The sequence below is a fragment of the Varroa destructor genome, unplaced genomic scaffold (assembly GCF_002443255.2).
Source record: "Varroa destructor unplaced genomic scaffold, Vdes_3.0 BEIS01000004.1, whole genome shotgun sequence".
In the NCBI taxonomy this organism is placed as follows: Eukaryota; Metazoa; Arthropoda; class Arachnida; order Mesostigmata; family Varroidae; genus Varroa; species Varroa destructor.
The window spans coordinates 16,872,380-16,891,769 of NW_019211457.1; the positions used below are offsets into that span (position 1 = coordinate 16,872,380).

The 19,390-nt window shown below is 38.5% G+C and overlaps 1 long non-coding RNA gene across 1 annotated transcript; it reads left to right on the forward strand.

Moving 5' to 3' along the window:
* Window positions 1–13,894: 13,894 nt before the first annotated feature.
* LOC147755905 (uncharacterized) lies at window positions 13,895–14,539 on the forward strand. Its single transcript, XR_015325797.1, has 2 exons — window positions 13,895–14,033; window positions 14,195–14,539. It is a non-coding gene; the product is annotated as an uncharacterized LOC147755905 (long non-coding RNA).
* Window positions 14,540–19,390: the final 4,851 nt, after the last annotated feature.

Sequence of the window (19,390 nt, forward strand, 5' to 3'; positions counted from 1 at the left end):
CATAGATACGAATTATCTAAAGAAATCAATCTTTGTGATAGGTCTTATATCGATTTGGCTAAGCATTCCGGAGTGGATACATGAACACTAGCTAGACTCCATTTACAAACTCTACATTCCTTGTCAAGAAGCTTGCTGTTGGCGTCGTCAAAAGCAAAAGCTTGCGACATATAAATCCAGCTTGTGAACAAACACCAGAGAGATACAGAGTCGTTGAGATTTGACATCCCGTGGTAATATATTATCCCATACGATTGTCCGTTGACACTCTAAAACATTATCTCGTGTTTTGTAGTGGAAAAAAATGAAAGATAAACTTTGCGCTTTTCATATCATTGACATCATCCAGGTAGCCACCGCTGTGTTAGTGGTCAATAGCATTAAATTACGGCTTTAGATCCGGTTTCGATGATTCAACTATGGATGACAGATAGGCTGGATGTCTGTCGGCACTTCTGTAACGCCTATTCACAACGACATAGCTCGAGGATTATATGAATAGATTTTGAAAAATTGATTTTTGCTAATATGCTTGTTCGTTAAGAAAACATCTTCTATAGACGTTTCCGACGACGAGATCGTCGCACTTGCGTAGATTCCGGTACTCACTAAAATGTAGTATCGCAGGGGTAGACAAATCGCACAACGGTTTGCATGATTCGCTCAATCGCGCAAAACTGCCAAATATGCTATGCTATAGGACAAATCCTTACTTACATATACGATGCGGTATGCTATAATTTCTTCGGGTACTATAGTAACTATAGCACTGAATAAATTTCTACCAATAATCCCTTTTTGAAACTATATTGTTACCAAGAAAGCACAAACATTATCGATTAGTTCAAATAAACTCGTTTGTAGTTCTTCAGTTGCTTTATTTGGGTTACGAGAAGATATTAATCATGAATCAGAAAGATCATGGCCATGTGTAATACACGCGCGTTGAAAAGTGTACGAAAACCATCGGATTGACAGTAGATGATAGTGCGCCCCGGAACATCCCATCGGATATTTCTTCTACCCGACATTTGAACGACACTTGCTGAATTAATGATAATTTCAAAATCGTCAAAGTGCCAAAAAATGGCGAGTCGTTTATTCAAGTCTGGTAGGAATAAGCCTAGCCTACCCTACCCTACGGAAGCTATTAAATTATCGTTCACACATGCATGCCGCGATGAACGTTCGTGCATCAGCCGGTAGCTTCTTCCATTGTCAGGATACCAGACTGACGACCAACACCTAATGAAAAGAAAGTGAAAATGGTTCAGGACCATCCCCAAGTACGATTCGCTGAAATACTTTGGAGTAGACAATGGCAATGACTACAGCCGAGGATATTATTTCGCCATTGTTATTATCCCAAGTGACGCTCGCAAGTAAGAGGCCAGTGCGGTAGAAATTATGTGACCATCTCTTTATTTTTTTGCAGCTGAGCTGTCCTATAAAAGGTGCATAAGGCTTCATAAATCGTCCATGTTGGGTTACAGACCAGTCTCCGCAATAACGTGAGCTGGGTCAAATAAAGGTTGACCGACCGGAGTCGTTCGGTGGGTCGTAGTAGCAGCAGCAGCAACAGAATCGTAAGGGATGCACAAAGCTACATTGTCTTTGTTATGTTACTGCCAACATAAAAATCTGCTGTAAGCACAGCAGGGGGTAAAACGAACTTTTCTGCCAAAGTAAAAGCGGGGCCGAACCCGCCAAATAAAATGATAACGGCGTTCTTCTAATCTGCATAGCTGCTTATACGAAAAAATAGAACCTAGCTACCTCGTATCAACTAGTAAACTTTAGCACGAATTCGAATAGTTGTGGAGTGTTTGCGTTCATTGATGTATGTAGTAAATTTTGAGATAATTGGCTTAGTATGACCGCGTGCAGTTTTAGCTTCCAGCTGGCTGAAAGGCTTTAACCAGGTCGATAAATGCAACGAAACATCAAGGACATCGGCCAGTCCTTTGAGCACATCAAGTGGCCCAGAACTTACGATTATAACAGCGTCCTCTATACAGTAGGTTATCGTATAAATATGATAAACGCAATACTCAAATGATCAGGAAGCGTAGTAAAAAAAAAAAAAAAGGTGCGCGATTTAGCAGTGCCGTTTCTATAGCCATGACAATTGTCTCACTGAGTACTTGATGATAGAAATAAACAGGCCCCCCTTGGCGAACTCAATTGATTTTTGGAAAAAAAGGAGCTACTTTCTTTTACAGAAGAACTGTAGTTTTTGTTTGATTCTTGAGTTTACTTCTTAATAATAACATCTATTAGCATATGATGTACGAAAGTTCTTTATATGAATTGCATCGATCTACTTGGGTACGACATCCTATATAAATATATTAATTTTTCTGTGCACTAACACACAGAGCTCAATTTGATATTTTTCCTATTAGGTTAGGTTACGCTCTGAATATTGAATAGGTTCCTTTCTAGCAATTGACATCTAAGTATTTATCGATTCCTTTGCCGACGATCAAGAGGGAGCATTAGTAAATCTTCAAGGGAGCCTTGAAGACTTTGTCAGTTTTCATTCACTATAATGTCCATCTGTCTATAGAATTCAACCGCGGGTTCCCATTTTCATTTAAAAATTATCTATACTTAGCGTAACCCAGTGAGTCTACGGTAAACCAGATACTTAAAAATTAACCGCAAAGACTATCGCCTTTCAAGTGTACACTATGTATAGTCGTATATTCAGATAATTAGTATTTTCTCTTCTAAAAGTGTTTCATGAGTGGGGCTTTCGGGAAATCTATCAAGCGCAAATTATCTTGAATTGAGTACTCACGTATAGCAGCGTCCTTCAAAAACTCTCCGCGGTAAGCTATTCATAGTTGATACAATATGTTTGCTCATGAAGGTAAAAGGTGAATACTTCTGACAAACAGAATCTATATAATATATATATATATATATATATATATATAACTCGATGCACTTTGCCGGATTTTCGACTGCACTCGGTTGAAAACACAGCTGATTGAACATTCATTTTTAATGTCTCCATGAATCCTAACGCAGATGATAATTAAACTATATTTACAATGTTGAATAAAGTATTACGATCAACCATTCTTCTTACAAAGAGAAAGAATTATATTGGAATCTCTTCTTATGATTGTAAATATTGTTACTTTCGTTGGAAATATCGGACTTTCGCCGTCGTCGAAACATACAAACAAAAAGAAGTCCAAAAAACAAACCACCGGTTGGTGTGATGTGCTATTAATAGGTTGCACTTAGCGACATATTGAAAATTGCCCCTGGTAGGAAATGTTCATAAAGGAGCAGTTTGCATGCTAACTATAAGCTATTCTCAATAGATTTGGCCTGACTTTTCAAAGTTCCGTTAGTTAATTAAGATTAACTTAATCACTATAAATAAGTTGACGCAATTGACGTTCGCTACAAGGGTCGCTATACAAGACCAGCTCGCTGAAATCTTACATCTCGCCGTATTACAGAGCACTAAACGTGATTCGTCAATAAGGCCATAATCACGCTTGTACGTTACATATTATGTTTAGTGGCGCCGTAAGGTCATTCGCGGCACCATCCGAGCACCATTAAGCCATAGGCCCTGTCTATTTAATCCCATAATTTAAGTCTCTAAGTAAGGTTTATCTATATAACGGAAACGCAACGCGACAAAATGGGCGCACGAAATAGATATATTATATTATTTTTTTATGAAACGGCGTATACCACAGTGTAGCACAATAATATATGTATGTGACAAAAGGGACGTTTCGACAGCTTTTAACGAAATTTCTTTTAACCGTTTAGCGGATGTTGCAGAATCACGCAAAAGACTCTCAGGAAAACAGGCGTACTTTCCTAGTTTTATCCAATAGAAAAAAACCTATGTTTACTTATATTTCGGTGGCTAAAACCATGTAGCGGATAGGATTTAACAAATCGTATCAATTTTTGTAAAAATTAACAGCTGACCCGTTCTTTTCGACCAAGCGTACTGTGACATTTCAGATTAGGCATATTCGAAACCCAGATGTATGTTTTCGTTAAAGCTCAACTGGAAGTCCACAGGCCATAGTGCAGTTCTACGATTTGCGTTTTTGTCAAATATGGGCCTGAGCTCCCGTGGCGGACTATCTTGGACCTTTTTTCATTGCTAGCAAGGGGAAATACGTTGTGCGTCGGTTTCATTAGAATCCACAGTTTCAATCGCAAATCATTACAGGTCACGGCTGAATATTTTATAACGTGAAGTTATTTTACGACTGTATCCTAATGGAAGTTTTCTTTACTAATCGCGTTGGTTTGTGAACTCCCTCTACCTAGTCTATACATGGCACATAGTAATAATGAAAGTCGATGGACGAATACACTTCTCGTTAGAGCTATAAAGTTGCTTTGTTGATCTGTTCAAGTGACACGTCCATGAAACGCTGCTACATCGATCGTCACTTGCTCACATCAGCTCCATTCTATAGCACGTAGATGGATAGATGATTGACAACCGGAGTCTGTTCGGAATATTATGAAAAGGGAAAAAGACGCGAGTCTGATTTAGCGATTCTGATAAACGCAGTCCGATCGTAGGCCGCTCCTGCAATCAACTATTAGTGTATCATGTCAGTTCTTTGCGTCCTAGACGCCTCTCAACACGCTTTGGCCATCCCGTGAACGAAAGCTGCCAGCGTATCAGAACAGCATTCTTCTTCATACAATCATATATTCGTTTGTTTACTGGTAGCATCTCTGCCAAGTATAGTGCATTAGCTGATATTAATGGTCTATTAATCAACAAATCTGACGTGTAATATAAACATACGATATGTGGGCTTGCCTCAGACGCCGCCAAAAACTCATACGGTCTGGGATCTAGATCCTTCTGCCAGGCGATCGTATGCTTTAAGATGGCCTGACATGCGCAATAATGCGACTTAAAAGCTTTTAACAGATCCAACTTTTTGCACGTTATGTTATACAATTAGGATATGTCTTGCGTTCTGCAAACAATATGCTATGTTGGCCTATTATCTTCTAGAATTTCATCAAACAAGAAGTATTACACTCCGTGTTTTTCCAACGCAAACGCCGACACAAATGGTAGATTTGTCCCAAATATATATATATATATATGTATACATATATATATATATATATCGTAGTTACAAACTATTCTAAACTGGTGCCATATCGTGGGTATAGAAGCCTATAAAACTGCCGTCAGAAATAACTTTTTTTGCACTTAACTGACTGTAAATGCCGCCCATTGTTCCCACAATGTTGAACCATTATCATTTTGTAGTACATAAGACTCTTTCTGATTCTACCTAATGAGACTCGTTGAGGTCTGTCTTTACGTAGCCCTCTAATTAGGTTGAGGCTTCGCGGTCAATTGATCTTTCAACTTGTACGCTTGTTGATGGGCTTGATACTCCACAACAGCAGTGTCGGATAGACGCTAGATGGAGCACACTTTAAATTATGGACCAGACTTTCGAGGAAAGAGTAAAAATTTAAGCAATTTGTTAGTAAGCCTCATTGGTTGTCCCATCGGTAATGTTTTAGTAAGAATGACACTTTCGCGATTTATGCGTAGGAGCACCCTCATGGAGTACGGTTCAATATAGCATATCGATTGAATATTGCGTAACGATTATAGATCTCCCCTCCCTTCCCCTGTTTATAGATCAATCCCTTAGACCGATAAGTTTAACTTAGTATCGATTGAGCTAAATAACCTTATTAATGTAACTAGCAAGAACCACAGATAGAACATAGTGACAATGTAAAAAAATATTATGATAATTTGAAAATCTTGTTTATCGAAGAAGTTCAGTGTATGTACAATGCGTCCGGGAGGGTTAATTTGAAATGGTAATTCTCACTGGACAACTTTGAGAATCTACAAAAAGTTCTTCAGGTGTGGAAGGAGCGAAAAATATGGATACACATATGTAGCGTTTTGATGTCACCAAGCCAGGTGTTACAGTCTAGACAAAATAGTAAGTTGTTTTTCCATTGAATTTATTTAGAGAGCGTGCATAAAATTGTAAATTGTTTTACAATACAAGCTTTATACAGGCTTTCATGAGATCTACTGACCATTAACAGAATGATGGTAGCAATTTACTTAACAATAAGACTCTAAAGTTGGTGAAAGTCACTTTGTAAACATGGAAAAAATTGTCCGTTTACAAACCTTTTCCATTGTCAACGTGTAGTGCTTATGTATAGAAATTGGTCCACCAAAAAACCCAACAGTTCATGTACGATAAGAAGTGATATGACGACTCATACGTAGTAACTAGTTCTTCTCAATAAGCTTATTACCATTGGATCCTTTGCTACTTCGTTTCATTATAGAACAATAGCGACTTGCCAAGATGGGATAAGCTAATCAATATAAAGCTACCGCTGTGCAAAAAAAGGCCAGCAACGAGCAAAGATGATGCCTTTTTTGCTCTGCCGGAATCTGTCATTCGGCTCAGTCATCAGTGACGATTTCCCCTCTACTCAATTCAGAGGCAAACTGGCATTCAAGATAGACAACAGACGAACCAAGAAGAAGCTCCATCCACAGTGAGTTTCATGAGAAGAAGGAATAGTTTAATCACTGACCTTGGACTTGTAGACGTGCAGGAATGATAATTGTCTCTAACAATCATTTGGTCTCAGTCAGTAGTACCCTTCAACGAGGTCTTTTGCCTGATAGCCACTCACGGCTGTTGAAAATGTGCGCAGGCCAGTGTTTACTGACACAGTTGCAGATCGGTGCAGTGTAGGCTGGCTATCTTCAGGCGCAGTGCCTTGTATATGACTAGTGTTTACATGGATCATTTTGGTTGACTCTGGCAGGCCAAACACATTGAGATACGTCCCCCGCGACGTGTTTTAATGCGCTGAGCCTTAGAGACCATCGTCCGATCTTTGAGGTACTCTTGAACGCGATGTATCTTTACTGCTAAGAAATTGTCTTTGACAAAGCTTAACTAGTCGTTATTGATTACTCCGTGTGTAAGTTGCTCACAGTCACTCTGAAACTAATCACTCAAACATGAAATAGCAGTCTTCAACGAAAAGTAATCGTTAATTAACACGCTAGTGTCTTCTCATCGCGTATTTCTGTTTACGAGCTGGAGATACGTGTATTCGACACGAAAGAAAAAACATTGTTAATAATGTGGGCCAGCGCTTTCACTAACGTCTTTCGTACTGATTAGGTTTACATGATAGCTTTTGAAAAGGTTTTTTTTTTCCATAGAGTAATTCATAACGTAGAGGTTTTATTTTTTTTTCATCTAAAGCTGCTTAGCTCTAATTGATCGGCCTTGGCCGAATCAGACTTTCTCCAAATTGACTGCTTATCAAGTAAAATTGCGAATTGCTAAGCAGCAGAGACAGCGTTTACCGCTACCATTCTAAACGACGGCAATCGTTACCCACTGTTAAATGACGTGAGTACAACTTGTGCAGTTTACGTTCGTAATCTTTACTATACCTTAGCGGCAGAACTATTTTAAATGAATTAATGTAAAAGAACGACGGTAAGCCAGGTTGACGAGACATATCTAGCATTAGACGCATATCTAATCTGGGAAGTAGCGATTGTTGTAATCTGTGTCCGATTGGATATGCGACTGGACTGGGAGAAGCTTATCCGGATGATCTCCGATTCTTCGTACCCCGTTAGTTTAGCGTCTTCGTGTGGGATAAACCATTCTTATTGTTATTGTTATTATTGTTAGTGGGCAAGGGTCTACTCGCAGCTCATGAGCCATGTCTAGGCTATCGCACATAAAAGGCTGATCCTAATGAGGCAAGAAATTTAAAATTCTTAGTTCGAGTCCAGCTTCGAATTAACTTCGAAGCACACCATGTCATCAAACAAATACGTTAACATACAACTTTAGCGTTTCAAACACTGTTTTCAATTGTAGTATCGTTATTTCGGTTTCGCAATTCGATGACGACGATGAGAACCAGCACAGGGCTTGTCTAAGGTGCACTGTGTCCTTCTGTCGGCCACTGACACGATGGCCTAAAAAAATACCTGTCTTTTGTGCAATAACAATGTTTTAATCATTATAAACCGCCTCTTCATGAAATGTATATATTTTATGTGCCGTACAAAGCCACAGACCATTCAGATCATTCGTTGAATGACTTGAAATAATAAACATTATATTTATTTGGTCTAATGCTTGGCCCAGCGCATACTGCGTACTTTGTGATGAGTCAAGCAAACATAGAACCGATAACATTTTCTAAAGGATTATTCGCTACTCTCAAAATTAGTGGAAAAGTCGTTAAGGCACGAAGGCGACTTCACCCAATGCTTTCGAGCACACTTCCGTTAGTTTTTGCAGTTGGTAGAAATATTGCTTTCATGTCCGAAAATGATCCTCGTCGCGTCGTGTTAGAGCTTGATCCAGGAGCAAAGAAAGGCTGAACTAGTCGGATGTATTCTGTCACCTACAGCTGGTCACGGGACCTCAGAAAACGTGAAAGCTGGTGGTCGAGAAAAACCAGCTCCCAGTCTTACCCAAACAGAAGGCTACGTAAATGATAGGGGATGACACTTGTCATCGAAATAATACATGTCAGCACGATCCTGACTCTCTTGAAAACAATCGTTTTGCTCTTCTTCTATGGCTATCCCGCTTTGAAGTATATATGTTAAAACGAACTTGACATTAGGAGACTATCAGGGAAAACATACTGTTTTGTGTGTACATTGCAAATACTTAAGTGTGTAATTACTCTGGACACGACTTGTAAAGTAATAAATACATGCCATCCCGTTTGAGAGCAGTACATTCTAGAGTGGTAATTCAAATATAAAATATCGTAAAGTCCTCCTGACGCCTAGAGAATAACGTACTTCCTTTCACATAAAGCTTTTGTACGCTTATTTAGGGATAATTGATCGCACCTCTACCAATCGGCCTTGACTTTGTATCAGAATATTCGAATAATCTTCTTCATTTTTCTCTAATTTCAGAATATTTTAGAGCAGGTTTTAGCCAGGAGGCATCTTAACTGAATACAATCTTTCACACGCGCAGGGAAGTCCGCAAAGGCTCTCAGTTAAAATATCTAACTTTACGGTTTAGCTGTGATATAATTTTCTGCTGATACTCATCCACTATTTTCGCTCTATGCGCAGATCCCCGGATCGTACGTGGCCCATTAAAAGACAATAAGTTTGAACAACTTCGTTCGGTCTTGATGAAGTACAATTTCAGTGCAAAATGGAATTACGTTTCTGTTCCAACTCTGCGTAATGAAATTCCCTTTCAGTCTCATCGAATGCTCAGTGCTCAATATCAGTCACCTCTAATTCACCGAATATAGATATTGTGGCACTTCAGCAAAATGTCCTATTTCTAAAAAAACATACAGTAGGACAAAGTCTACGTATGCATAAAAGCGTCACAAATTGGCGGTTATTAATGCAGACATCAGCTAATCTATTTCTACTGAAAATCATAGTCGCCATGTGATAGATCGCACATCAATTTCAACACTGATAATTTGTGTAGTCTAACGGCCAAACGTCTAGAAAAAAAAAAAAAAAAAAATAGAAATACTTCAATCTCGCTTTTTGGTGCATAATGATTCTTTTTCGTGCTGATGTCGGGCGCATGGTTTCGTTGCTTCCTTTGAAGCATCATTCGTTTTTATTAACTCGTTTACGATGTTCTTTTCGAATTTGGTCTATTTCACGCTGTACGTCGCCGTACTAAACTCGTACTCCGGTTTGCTTGTATTTTTTAGAGCAACTTCTCTTTAGCAATCTTTGATCACCGCTTGAGGTGGGCTTGTCAACTAAATGGCAAGCACCCTCCAGTGAAATCTGCAAGATACGAAGAAGACTAACTTGTATTTCAGCAGAGTCGTTGTCATTATCAGTAACGTGAGTATAACGGATCGAGAGGTCGATAGCATTTAACACCGTAAGGTTAGTCTGTTCGATTTATTTTGATTGTTTTGAAGTGTAAATAGTACATTAGGATTACACCTTCGACTTCAGGGGGTTGATTGCAGTCAAACTGGTAGTCCGCATAGAAGGTGCTAGTTCTTCATCACATTCACTGCGCTGTCGGGAAGGGCTATTGATATGAACACCGTCTATGTAGACATGTATCAGGGACTGATACACACCTACCTGGATCAGACATTCAGGTAGTCGACATGTGTGACCCATTGCCTTTTTCAGGTCGGATCCCTCCACGTACCAACTGGACTCGAACTCCAAATTCGTTGGTACAAAATCATTGTCATAACAATGAATTGACAATGTAGTTGACCTAAATAGGTTAGCCAAGTTGATAAAAATGTAACTGAAGCACGTGAAGGTTTTCCATAAAGGTCACATCGGACTGCTCTCGTAGATGTTGAATTGCTTCTATAATAGTTTACAGAAGGTATTGTAGGAAGCATACAATATATAAGCAATATTGGAGGTTGTGAAGTCTAGAAAAAGGTAGACAGAAAAATACTTTTATAGAACGCCATTTAAATAAAGGCAATCAGATTTTCTGTGCCGATCAGCCGATGAAGCAATCCTTTATCAAATGGTTTTTAGGGGGTACTGTCTGCCTGATTCTTTCGTGCCAATAAGTGTACGCCAGAAAACTGTCGTCCTCTTTTCAACCCTAAGAAAAATCGTATTTTTTTCTCCAAAGATCGATCACATAGCTGTATTATTGGTAGTAATTAGTGATCCAATCAAAACAACGTATAAACTAGATACATTTTGATTGGCTGCTTGTCGTAGCGGGCATGCGTTCACTAGCCATACCGGGTACAAGAAGAAAGCCAGTTTTTTCTGATACAAAAGAGCAAGTTTATCGTGGCGAAAAACACCACGACGTCTATGTATCTTAAAAAACAACTAAGCACCTGTCATTATGCATTACGACAATAGCAAATACGGCCTACTCATGTATGAAATTACGTATGCATCGAGCTGAGCATCCATATCAGACTACCAGTGGCTTCGTTGATGGCTGGAGAGATGTATGTTGACAATGCCAGCTCAAATCTATAATATTTGCACTCGTTTATAGCCTTGATATTGTCTGGTAGTCTCAAGCTGTTTGACGTTAGCCATGAAAACAAAAGAACCAAATCATCATGGCGAATAATAGAGCGTCGTTTTCGGAGTTTGAGCAACGATTACCCAAAGTGCACTGTGGGACACATCTGCACCAAGACTGTAGACCTCATTTTATCTCAAATCGATGATCTACGGTATTATAAGTTTTCTAAAAATCTGAGGAAAGTTTTCGAGAAATCAACGTCAATATTTAGAGTTGAAGGACGTCGGAAATTCATCAGAATGACCCAGAGGATCATTTTCGATATAGAGATGTAGATATTAACGTGTGGAGGGCACAATTTCAGTTGCTGATTGGGTCATTCGGGTAAGCTTTGATGGTCAGTTTTTTCAAAATTCCTGCGCTTTTTTGCACCTTTTGTGCATATCGGCCATTTTGAACTCCTGTATACTTTTGAGCCAGCTATTAACCCGGTACCTAATCCCCCGAAAATGTTTTGAATGGAGCACGGTTACTATTAAAAGCTTATTTGTAGAGTAGAGAACTATTTTAGGAGTAAGCAGTGAGTTTCAGTCCTGCATTGAATATACGGTTGCGGTGATCGATGAATAAACATAAGAGTTGGAAATTAAATTTCTGGAAAATAAACATTTTGTTGAAATGCATGTTTTTGTTTAGATAGGAGATACGGTAGGCTGTGTGCATATGAAAGTTATTTTGAAGATCTCTAGTTGGCCAGAAAACGATAACAATATTTACCATACGGAGGGTGTGTTTTTTTACGATGGTTGTAAATACTGTAACTAGGTATGGATAGACTAATTCATGATGCAGAGAACGAAGCTACTCAGCGGAAGCCTGCATTGTATCACACGAATTTTGAAACTCACACTCTCGAATTCCATTATTCGAGGCCAGACAGCTGCCAGAAAAGTTCCTACTTATTATATTTAACTGGCATTTTGGTAATAATGACGCGCGCCTTGGATATGATCAGAATGAGTATTGCACTTTATTGGCATAAGGTCAAAGCATTGAACCTGTCATGTACAGCTGGTTATGTCTGTAGCTTCTTGGCTCTATCATCCACACTTTTATAGATTTTGTAGCCCATATTAGCTTATGTCGCCAAATTTAAATGCGAAATAACCCTAAGACAAGAAATAGCTGGTAGCTTAGGGGAGAACCCTCGTACGTTTAAAGCTCGTACGTATTATGTTGCTAAAAAGAATCGAAAGCAACAAAAAACGTTCTTTACTTATTACAGCTGAACTATATTATACTGCTAAGCAACCATTGGCGTATCCGCTTTTCGACAAATCCTTGTTTTACGTATTGCTTAAGGAATCAACCGAAGCGGTCACTAGAAATGAATGGGGTGCACCATGAGCATCATATTATAGCCGTAATAAATAAGGTATTATAGTTTATTTAATCACATTGGTCATCTAGTGTTCCACAGGCAGAGATCGGAGCATTTTATAATTTGAATTAAACTGGAAATGCTGCCTTTATAGAATTCAGCAACGAGACACTTCTAATGTAACAAACAGCTTCATATTGCTTATACGAATCTCATTTAACCGATGCTAAAATCTGATGGGCCTACTCCGTAATTTAGACGCAGGCGAATAGTTCTCCTCAGTCGTTCACTCTAACACTGGTCAGCAAACAGCGAAAAATTCAGGTGCCTAGGCTCGTTGTCCTGCCTTAAAAGCTTTTTATTGTTTATATTACATTTATAGGGTCACGCGGGTGCAGGTTCGTTTATATAGTTAACAGTCATTATTCACAAGGGTTTTCTACAATCGGGATAAAGGTCTAGTTTTAGCATTCTTAGTTCAAATGTTGGTACCTTACAGGTAATCTATTTTTACCGTTAACCACTGCCTCGTATATAGCCGAAGCTCAACATACATATTCAGTTTCGTGGATCAAGAGACTCAATTTTGAAAATATCCAGCGCGTTTTATTCAAACTATTCGATATTGTCCCTTTTTCCTCGACCATTATAACATACCACAGTTAACTACACCTAGCTGACCTAATAGACGATAATCCCAGTAAAGTTATACTAGAAACAATTACGTTCAAGATAGTTTTAAGTTTTTTTCATTTCATCAATGATATTTCGTATAATGGAAAAGTATTTTTCACTCGATTCAATTTTACTACGCATCATCAGCGACTATCGGATATGAAATGCAACTGTAGTCCAGTGTAATTACACCGATGAGGGGAGTTGATCTCTGCTAGTGTGAACCTTTAAAGGACCTAATCAGTATATCGAAAAGCAAACGCGTTTGATTCTTTTCGCAGAGTTACTGTGCAACATTTTTTCATTATAAAAACACAGCACTTTAACAATTTCGTCTATTCATCTCGTTATCGCTAACTGTTGCGTAGGCAATTGCAACTTTTACACGATAATGTAAATAATATCTACATATAATATTATCAGTATTTTATATAAAGTATATCCATTTATCAAACAATGCACATGCCGCCCACGAAATCGAATGGAACATCAGCAACAAGGATTTACACGTTCGACAACGTTGGATGTTGTATAGTTACGAACGCAGTGGCACGTATCTCGAAAGTAAGATCTCAGCCGCAGGGTCTATAACTTGCATTACAAAGGAACCGCATCGAGCCAGTCCAGATCGTAAATACCGTCTCTGCGGGGATCAATGCCCAATATATTGTCTCTTAGACTATTGAAACCCTAAGCCGCTTAAACTTACAACCTAAGGCTTTTACTAGATATTTGTATACGCACTCTTCTTTAGCAACAAACCGAGGTTATGAGTAAGTGAATAAACAATAATCATTATCATCATCGCGAATACGGTGATCGTCAGTCTCCACTATGCCATGCAGTTAAAAGTAGTTCATAAAAACAAACACGTTAAGAGACGACGACAATATTACCATCTGTTAAAATGAAAAAAAAAACGCTGCATAGTTGTCGCCGTAATGGTAGGAGAACATTTTTGATTGCTTCTTCAGGATATCTGTCTGCTATTTTCGAATCGTGGCCATTTCCATCCAACACAGTTTTTCTGTTATCAATACTGCTGGCGCCACCACCGCTCCAACGAGTGATTTTTTTCTTTTGTGTTCTTTGCTGTACTCCTTAGGAGATATTCGTCTGGCGTTTCCCGGCGGAGCCATGGCCACTGTCCGTGGCCGTGGCGACCACGGCTCCACGGAGACTGCCCTACAATCTGGACGAAAATGGACGTCACCGAAATTCGTACTTCGTATAGGATAACTAGTCAAACTCCCCACTAAGCCCGCTGACAGATTCGTGTTTGCAAGCTAATTGATGTATGACAGATTGATCCAGAAAGTTATATTGGTACTATTGGACAAACCTGCTATTGATGGCAATCATCTGTACTTCCTTAACAATTTACAAAAGTTATCGACTTATATATACGGCATAATACATATAATCAAATAAAGAAAGTACAGAAACTGGATATTGTTACGAATATATGTTAACATATTTGTTATTATGCATACATTTGAGATTTAATGTGACAACATGTGTTTTACTTAAGCATTAAAAAACAATTACGAGGATTGTGACTTTATCAGCTCCTGACATGGGAGAACTCTCTTTGCTATCTTTGACTTTCCAAAACCGCTGAATTATATTGGGCAAATTAACGTTCCCCAAAGCTTGTTAAAGGAAAAGTAAAAGATGAATGTTAAAGGAAAAAACAAATGGATCGGACAATCTTATTTCATCTAAGATCTTCCGCAACTCCAGGTAAAATTTAGGTTGTTTATAAGTATTACATTGTGGATTCCTTCTGTCTAGCCTAAAGGAAAGGCCACGTGGTTGCTGTTCGCTTTCACCATCGCAGTAGCTGTACTTATATTTGTGTTCTGTTTTTCCAGTACCGTTATCCTAGATGACTACCTGAAGGAAGATGATTCTGCGGAATGCTTTACGGAGCACATGCCATGTTGCGGTGCCGGCATCGGCACCCTGCTCTCTCATATAGCTTAGTCCTCAGCCTGTGTTTCCACTCACGTCACATGTACTATTATTAAAACAACCATGGCTACTGCTGCCAAAAGCTGAGCAAACTCTACGTCACTTGATGCGGTCGTCTATGTTCATTAACTCTCCCGAAATCGACCACAGCGTTTTTAGAATGAGCACAAATCATACTTAGTTTTACTTACGTCAGTCAAGTAGGAGCCGTACACCTGTTTAGCTCTTTTATTTCGATCTAGCTTCTTGGAGACCATGCTTAGGTTGTTTTTTTCTCACTTGTGTCAAAATTCAAGATAAATTGAAAGCTCTTAGACGGTAGTGGGGCCTTCAGGGTGACTTTGCTTGCGTGCCGCCAACAGCTCATAGAAATCCGCACTTTTCCACGTAGTTTGTATAATTCGAGTGAAACATGTTTTTCTTCTATTTGTATTTCTTTGCTGCAGAGCTCGTTCGATCTCTATGGACATACTGCAAATAGTTCCAACGTATCCACGTACAATCCGACTAATCATCTTTCTTTGACCGAACCCCACGTTAAGTATCGGTTAATTTAGCGCACCTTTTGTTTAATAGGAGTATAGAGTGTTTCTCCAGAGCGTTGCTTTACCGGTTTTTCATCAATAAATTTCTATTACAAATTAATATATTAGAGACGGCAACAATATGTGTAATATAACATACCTTTTGCGCTGCCTAAACCACGTCGATGGAGGCCCTACGTAGGACCGGTTGCGTATTAAATTCTCGTATATCCTTTGAGATTGCCGGTTTAATTCACAGTCGCGTGGTTATACCTGGGGGGATTTAATGATCGTTTGGTGAAATCCACTTGTTCTCGCTATAGCTTTTTCATTTGCTAGCACAAGCTTGAAATTAGACGTAAATTTGCTTCGCACCACTTCCGCTACCTTCCAGAATATGAAATTGCGAACACGGTGAGGCTGAACACACTAGCCCAAATAACCTCTTCCGTTCACGACGTCCGTTTTTCCCGTACTATATAACTCGCTATCCTGGTGGTGGTAATATTGACAGCAAAGGACAAAAAAAGCTCGAAATTCACGTAGATTTCCGCAGAATGGCGTTTTCAATTCAGATACTGTATTGTCGTATATATGTGGGGGAGCGCTTCGAGCCTGCTGGGGCAACCGAAAAGTCTCCGGGGCTCCGCAATGGCCGAGGGTGAGAGAGAGTTCAGTGAACTGGGGCCGACAGATAAAGCGCCCTCTGGATACTTCAGTGAGAACGACGCTGGATGCTAATGCCGTATTCCGGTTAGATAGAGCGCCCCCGGTGACGTTTGAGGGGACTAAGCGAATTTAGGCATCACACAACTTGCGTGTTTCAACATGGTGAATGAAGAAAACTATTTAACAGATTTATAAGATCAGGCTAATTTATGTTGGTACCTAATTAATAAAATCTACAAGCCCAGTAATACACCGTTCAGATCAACTGCGCACGTTGACGTGTCCTGTAAATAATGTAAACTGCAGTACAAGGGAAATTTTAACTATCGACATTTGAATTAAATGAAGGCAAGAGCTAGTGACTATCAGCTCGGTTCGTCGCTCCGGTTTGCGATAAAAGAAAAAACTGTAAAAGATTTTTTTTTTAAATACAAGACATATCGTATTTAGTTTTATTGGGCAATTTATTTTTCACTTAATGCGACGTCACTTTTGCTGTCGTCCTAGAGTATGCTTGCAGTATATGATGTAAACTATAGACTGTATCATAATCTAATAAGTCCTGTATAAAAACGAATTGTTCTTTCTTTTGGAGTTATAGAGCATTTAGTGTACGAGTATTTACAGTGATAGATATCTTCCATTTAAGATTGTCTTAGGTTTTTGTCTGCATTAACACCCGTTCCTTTCAGTTATTAATAGGTTGTTACTATACGAGATTCAATAAGGTAGTTCTTTGTCGCTCTTGCCCTTCGTACAATTGTATGTGCGAATGATTTTTGCAGAAATTTCCGTATCACTTAAACGATGCGTGTTTATATACGCAGACGATTTTGGTAGAGTTTCTACTAATTTAAACTAATTAAAGACATGCGTAAGTGCAATACCTATCCGATTTAAAAAAAGTGACATAAAAACATAAGTTTCAAAATACTAGCATGGCCGTTTACAATATGTACCAGGTTAGGCGGTGACTTTGACGCAAAAAAGGTGTCACAGCCAGCGCTTGGCTGGAAAACTTCGGACGTTATCAGTAAATACGGAAATTAAATTGTTTAAAATTAGGATCGTGTACTTTCTACGAGTGGCATCTCTGCATCTCCTATTTGTTCTGCGATCCACATGAATAGTGACTGTAAGATAGATGCTGAACTTTGTATGAGACGATGTATGAAAATCACCAAAGAGAAGTATCAAAAGGCAGGTTATTCTTTGGGATTACAAACTGTCATATTAGAAACAGGAGATGTACATCTAAATATTGTAAGCGTTACCACAATGTCGGAATGTTGTGCTATGTCCGCGCTTCACTATTGTAACGTTGTGAGTGACTTGATAGCTTAATAAACTGTGAACCAATATGCTTGGTAACTTGTTTGAAATTTCAATTTAATTGCTGCTTTATTGACATGCGTTCCTACGTCGCTTGCAAAGGTAAAAGCTTTTTATGACACCATAAATATTAATCGGGATCCTCAAGCAATAATATTAGACTCAGTCATTCAATTGATTCGCACAATCAAACATATTAGAAATGTCTTTGTGCCTCAAGCTGTTAACTCTCAATTAGTTGCTATTGTCTTTACTACGCACTCTTCTTGGAAAGGGTGGAAGTCGGTTACAAAGTATATTATCACGGTTGCATTTGTTTTTATCTTTAGTAACCATCAGCCTCTTTGTCTTGGACAACAAGCGTATACGAAAAAAAAATTTTTTTCGTAGAAACGCCAAGTTTGGTCTAAATTGTTTAACCGCTCAGTAATGAGTAATACACATAGAATACTAAGTTATAGAATAGTACTGATGGCTAACCGCAACTGGCACATCGGAAAGATGTCAAAAAAACTTCTGACAACTACTTTCGAAACCACCAAATAATATTAATTTCTATTATCGCCATATCAAAACAAATTACTCCAGTAATCGGGAACAACCGTGTTTACAGGCGTCATACAGTGTTTAAGCATCTTATCGAAGTTCTACTTGCGACATTCGAACTGTGGCTGGGTGCTACTTCTATATATAAATATGTGCTTAAAATGCGTTACTATTTTTTTAAACGATGGAATATTTTTATTTGCCCGTAATAAAGAAATTAGTGCAAACGTTTAGGTGGAACTGTCTTCATAAAAGTAGAAAAATTGAAATAATCGTGTTTCATCGACTCGCTTCAACACAGGACTTTACTACGTTACGTCTTCGGCGTAGATTGTGCGCAGGCGCGAAGGCAACAAAACCATTAATGAGGACCAATAATGAGGACTTCAATTTCGCCAAAAAATTATGCTTACAACAAACTTTCTTTAGAATATGAGGGTACACGAACCGTTTTGTTAAATCCAAGTTTTTAGCGTATTCTTACTGTTTTTATGTTTTTCGAAGCTTGGTGACTTTGTGATTTGCTTTTCATTAGATTTTCGTTAAAACTAAGATTTTGTCGATCGTATGTATCTAATTGAAGCATGGGAGATATGCAACAATGTTAGCTCTAATATAAAAGTGGTCTCGCCCTGCCTGACATACTAATGGCTATCCTAGTGTAGTGTCAAAGATTGCAAACTTTAAAAGTATAACTGTGTCCTTTTTATGCTCTACTTATTCTAATTCTAAAAAATTCTAACTGAATAATTCTAGCAATTTGTTTTATTTATACTTAAACAATTACCAGCTAATCCTAAACTACCAAAATATCTATTTTTAGGGCCATTACTAATCTTACTGCTAAGTGATTTAATCTTCTACAAAAGATTGTCCAAAGGTCAGGTAGCTAGCCTGATAAGCAGACGGCTCTTGCGACCGTTTCTTGTAAAAGCGAAACAATGTCTTTAAATTAAGCTAACTTTATAGCAACTACTGTGAGAACAGAAAAGCCTGTTCCTTTTTGGATTAACTAAAATTAGACTACTATGCAACAAAAAATGAAGAACATTTTCTTGTTTATGCATTTCTAAAGAATTTATATTTTACTTATTAAACGAGAAATGATCTGTATTATATTTAACGACAAGGATTAACAGTTCGTCTCCTTTTAATTAATGTATAGTGATGCCTAACCAGTTGGTTCAAATTAAATTTACTTACGCTTTGCAATCACTCACGGATGTGAGCCGGAGCAATAAATGAGAACAATCATC